Genomic DNA, 6,000 nt, shown 5'->3' with positions numbered 1-6,000 from the left:
ATGAAATACAGGCTGCACACAGGTAAAATACGAATATCGAAATGATAATCGATATGAAGTATTCAAAGTTGAGAGTGGTAAGGTGCCGTAGTACAGAAGCATTCTCTGTCGAAATAGTTCTAAGTGGCCCGGCTCGTTTGCGAAGGCAGGAGGGACATCCATTTTGAATTTCCCAAGATGGTAAAGGAAACGGCGCAGCACCGCTGGTTGTATAGCAACTCCACAGAATTAGGTCGCCGGCTATGCAGTGGAGAGGAGCAGAATGACTTGATACATTTTCTAGGAGTCTAGTCACTTATATATTGCTTAGTAGTTATCAAAAAAGTAGCTTTTTTTGAACTGGAGGATGCGTTAAAAAATAAGGGAGTGATTTGAGGGAGTTGTAAAGCAAGGTCAATTTTTTTTTACATCAATGCTGTTTTCTGTGAATGTTAGCTTAGTGAAAAATATGTGTGTGAGCAGATGCAACGTTCAGTTTTAAATGTGACAATGGCGGTCTTGTTCATGTCTTCCGATTCAAGGTCGGTATTCGCTGCCAAATACAAAGATCAAGAAACGCATGCGTGGGGTACATAGTCTGCATTCTTAAAGGAAAGCAAATGAAGGGTTATTTTTACCGCGTTAGCATTGTCGTTTAAAAAGTTACAGTGATTTCCATTATATGTTAAGAAAGTGTCACTGATGAAGACTGAAAATAAATCCTTATAAATAATATAGGGACTGGTGTATTTTAGAAAAGGTGTGTAACATTACATGAATTGTGAAAAATAAATAATGTAATTGAAAGTGTATGGTTTGAAAATGAAAAGTAGAGGTTTATAGTTCACGTTTTGAAAGCAGTTCTAGAGGGTCAGATGAAAGTGTATGGTTTGAAAATGAAAAGTAGAGGTTTATAGTTCACGTTTTGAAAGCAGTTCTAGAGGGTCAGATGCATGATAGATTTATAAAAAATAGAACATGTTTTTAAATAGTATTATGGAAAAAATATGTGCTTTTATGTACTATTTACATTATCTGCCTGTTGCGTATTCTTTGAGTTTTAGTAATCCTGTGTCTTATAAGTTTTCTAGGGGCGGTTTGAGGTTCATGGTGGGTTTGGGCAGGGAGGGTAGGTTGGGGGTTTGTAATAGGGGGTCCGGGTGGGGTGGAGTGTGGAGTTTAGTGAAAAGTGAGGGGGGGTGGGGAGTTAGGGTGTTTGGTAATGGAGCATAGTCAGAGGACGCCACATTTGTGTTATGGGGTGCCACGGAAATATGTATTTATTCTCAGAGGTTTATTATATTAAGGATATATATCAACATGGTGGCTCTTGTCGTTTTGTGGTTCTGTGCATGTTTATAATGCTGGCCCTGTAGTTTTTGTTTATGGACCTTATTACGACACACAGGGGAGCCACGTTGCACAGTTGGAGAGCAGAGACTTAGGAAATAAAACTTTATAATTGTAAGGGCTCTAAGCGATACAAATCGCCCGTTCTCGGTGTAAAAAATATCACCGCTATTGGTAGTATTTTCTACGGTGTTAGTGCTCGAAGGAGAATAGTAACATATATGTGAAAGCAAATTGTGTAACAGGCTCAGCATTTCACATTATTGCGTGAAAACAAAAGTTGCTTTTACATAGCAATAAGTCTCTTATAATTAAGGGACGGAGTGTATATAGTGCTATTTAGTACTCTGCTATGTGATTGATGTCGAATATTTCATAAGAGGAGGCTTTAAAAGTTTTTCGATAAACTGGTTTTCTAGGGAAGTGGGTGGAGTGTTCCGTGTAAATTGCAGAATAGAAACTAGTAAGAACCAATTGGAAGTGTTGTTTTAAAGTCACATGACTGCACATGCGTGTCTCGACGCCTGTTCGCGATAGGTGGGTGCGCGCACCCGGTCGCGCACTATAAGAAGGCGGCGAAAAAACATCTCATAATATGCTCTTGGAGCTCGTTTTGGTAGAAAGAGTTAGTTCTGAAAAGAACTTTTTTTTTTTTTGGAAACAAGTGTTATGATGCTTTTGATTTCTTAAAGTTGCTACGACATTTTTCAGTATGTTATACTATCCAAATAAAGTGAAGAAATTTAACTTTTCTTGGAGCATTTATGACTCAATTTGGCGTTTAATTAGAGTAAAGCTTTGCTCTCCGTATACAAGAAGTTCTCCACAGTTGTTGCATTTTATGTGCACGTTCGCCAGACATGGTTTCAAGTCCATTTCAGCACTCGATGGAGATACAGGTCGTCCACCGGAAGATGTGCTGATTACTTCTGATGGTAATAGCGTGGCCTCCGTTTTTCTTGTCAAAGGTGGTCGCTCATTTCCTTCAGATTCGGAAGATGAATGCGGAACGGTAGCCATTGCAGCGAAGTCTTCGGGAAGATGTTCGACGTTGTTCTCTCTTGAGAGTAGAAAAGAAAGTGATGGAAGTGGGTGGAGTGCTGAGTGTAAATTCCAGAATAGAAACTACCAAGAACCAATTAGAAGTGTTGTTTAGAAGTCACATGACTTCACATGCAAGTGTCAGGTCCTGTACGCGATAGGAGGGTGCGCGCACCCGGTCTCGCACTAAAATAAAGCGGCGAAAAAACATCTCATAATATGCTCTTGGAGCACGTTTTGGTAGAAAGAGTTAGTTCTGAAAAGAACTTTTTTTTTTTTTCTTTTGGGAAAGAAGTGTTATGATGCTTTCGATTTCTTAAAGTTGCTACTACATTTTTCAGTATGTAATACTATGAAAATGAAGTGAAGAAATTTATCTTTTCTTGGGGCATTTGTGACTTTCAATTTTGAGTTTAATAAGAACGAGGCTCTGCTCTCCATACAAAAGAATTTCTCCACACTCGTTGCATTTCATATGCACCTTCGCAAGATATGGTCTCAAGTCCATCTCAGCACTCGATGGAGATACAGGTCGTCCACCAGATGATGTGCTGGCCACCTCTGATGGTAATAGCGTGGCCAGGGCTCTTGTCGATGCTTTTGCATAATGCTCAGGATGCCTTTGTTTAACATGCCGCTGCATGGTGTGTATAGAAAAGGAATATTTTTTATTTGGATTTCCCCTTGAGAGCTCCGAATTGCATATCGTGCAGGTTACTTTTGGCGCATTCACTTTCTTTTGATCTTCAGGATAAGTAAAAAATTGCCAAATGAAAGATTCCTTTTTTCTTCTTAACGGTGGTCGCTCATTTCCTTCAGATTCGGAAGATGAATGCGGAAGGGCAGCCATTTCAGCAAAGTTTTCCGGAAGATGCTCGACGTTGTTGTCTCTTCAGAGTAGAAAAGATTGTGAGGAAAGTGGGTGGAGTGCTTCGTGTAAATTCCAGAACAGAAACTACTAAGAACCAATTGCAAGTGTTGTTTTCAAGTCACATGACTTTACATGCGCTTCTTAGGACGTGTAGGCGGTGACACTATCTAGTTACGAACGTGATTTCATACTTAGGAACTGGCATTCAAAAAACCTAAGAAATTCACTGAAAAAACCATAGGTTTTACACAGGTTATAGTTAGTATGAGTGTCTCTATGGTTTGGTGGGGGTGTTACTTATGATATAGATCCATCAATGACTGACTCACTGTTTCTATGTTTTTTGAAGACAACATATGTGCAGCACTGTATGGGTGGATGAGTGTGTATATGTTTGTGTTAGTAAGTAAATGACTGTCTTACTATTGTGTTTATCAGTAACTACATATGTTTTAATCTAGTATATGTGATTATTGATGTATATAAGTGAGTATATGTGAGAGTGAGATTGAAAGAGTTTCTGTTTAAATAAGTATGTGTTTCTATAAGTGATTGTTTAAGAGAGTAAGTATGTATAAGTTTCCTTAGAAGTAACGTGGTAGTGTGTGTATAGTTGTATATGCAAATAATTGGATGTTCAATAGTTTATTTGCATGTGTGTGAGTAACTTTTGGATGACTGTCGGTGTGTAACAGGATGTATAGGTGTATCACTACATATGATGAGTGAGTAGATGTATGAGTGACTATATAGAACTGTTGGTGAATGACAGAATGTGTATATAGATGGTGGAATTACTGAATTGGTTGTTGTAACTGGTATGGGTATCTCCATTTTTTGGAAAATGTTAATTTCTATTTTCCAATATGTGTTTTAAGGGTTACATTACACTTAAAGGAGGTCTGTCATCAGTGATATCATGAGTGATGTCACTGACCAGGTCATGAGTGATGTAATATGTAATGTCATCAGCAGTGCATTACACCCGCAAGTTATAGTGAGTCCAACTAACTATAACGTGGAATTTCATTGGTTTTATATCAGTAAAATTTCCAGCTAACTATAACTGGTGTCAAACCTATGGTTTTTTCAGTGAATTTCATAGGTTTTTTAAATGCTACTTCCTAACTATAACCTGTGTAAAACCTATGGTTTTTTCAGTGTATATATATATATATATATATATATATATATATATATATATATATATATATATATATATATATATACACACACACACACATACATATATATATATATATATATACACACACACACACATATATATATGCACACACACACACATTATATATATATGCACACACACACATTATATATATATGCACACACACACACATTATATATATATGCACACACACACACATTATATATATATATATATATATATATATATATATATTCAATACCAGAGAAGAAATCGCTGCACACTCCTTGATGCTTTAGCAGTTACTTCATTTTCCAAACGGGAAAAACACCCTACGCGTTTCGAACCGTAGTTCCTGTTCACGGTAGCTTGGGTGATTAGTCCCTTTGCTATTTCTATACATTCCGCCTGTAGACACACCCTATGTTTAACTGGGGCATGCTGGGACTTGTAGTTTTATTTACAATGTTGCCAATTGGATTCACCATTAGAGTTCGTGGGTTTTTGTTAACATTGGGGCATTAGTTTTAGTTAGAGCATGTTGAAAGCGTTCCCCCAAATTACGGGGACTGTATAGCTTTCTTGATGCTCGTGAATCCACGTGCGTATGTAATCAACTCTCCAAGTACATGAGGGTTGATTAATATGCGTAACTTTGTTGACTTAAGGTCCTATGGACAATTAAGGGCTGAGTGCCCTACGTCCCCAATGTATGCAGCTACCCACGAGACATTATTCCATTATCAACATTTGGCAGTCCTGTTTAACCAAAAAATAACTCAGTTTAACGTAACTGTTATTAACAATGTTACTATCACATTAATTTGAAGAAGCAACTTAAATTTGATTGGCCAAGAGTTTATACTTTGTGCAGGGTGGTCAGTTATTTAGTCCCTATAAATGAACATAAAGTTCTTTATCGCCGTTGAGGCCAGCGGGCTGTTTGGTTTTAAACCTCATAATTAACTTGGATTCAAGTCGTCTCAGTCTTTGTATGCGATTTCCTCCTCTCATGCTGTGGTACACTTGCAAGTCCAAAATATTTTACATCTGTCCAGGTTTTGGTTTCATGATTTGCTAGATGTTTTGCAATTGCATAGGAGTGATCGCTGTTCTGGATTGGATTCATCATGGCTTTCTGTATTTTGTAGCTTTCTTTGCTAAAAGTCATTATCATCCGGGGTTGTTCTTCTGTTTTATTTTGTGTGGTTTCTTCTACGGCCAAGGTCATGTTACTTTGTTTGTTAATGAGCGTGTCTGCTCGTGATTTACTTAACGCTTTTGTTTCACATACGTTGAGGTCTGTGGTTTTGTAGCCTCTCTCCAAGAACAACCCCGGATGATAACGACTTTTAGCAAAGAAAGCTACAAAATACAGAAAGCCATGATGAAATTCTGGCACGTACTGCGAAAAGATCCAGATATAGGAACGACCATAGGAGATCATCCCTTGATCTCTTACAGAAGGGCACCAAATCTCGCAGACCAACTAACCCAAAGTCATTTTGAAATGAAAAAACCGGAGTCTTGGCTGGACATGAGAAAGCATGGATTTAGTAAGTGTGCAATCTGCAAAGCGTGCAAGATAGGACGG

This window comes from Lissotriton vulgaris, chromosome 9 (assembly GCF_964263255.1).
Source record: "Lissotriton vulgaris chromosome 9, aLisVul1.2, whole genome shotgun sequence".
In the NCBI taxonomy this organism is placed as follows: domain Eukaryota; kingdom Metazoa; phylum Chordata; class Amphibia; order Caudata; family Salamandridae; genus Lissotriton; species Lissotriton vulgaris.
The sequence above is the reverse complement of the archived record's forward strand: the minus strand, read 5'-3'. Positions refer to the sequence as shown.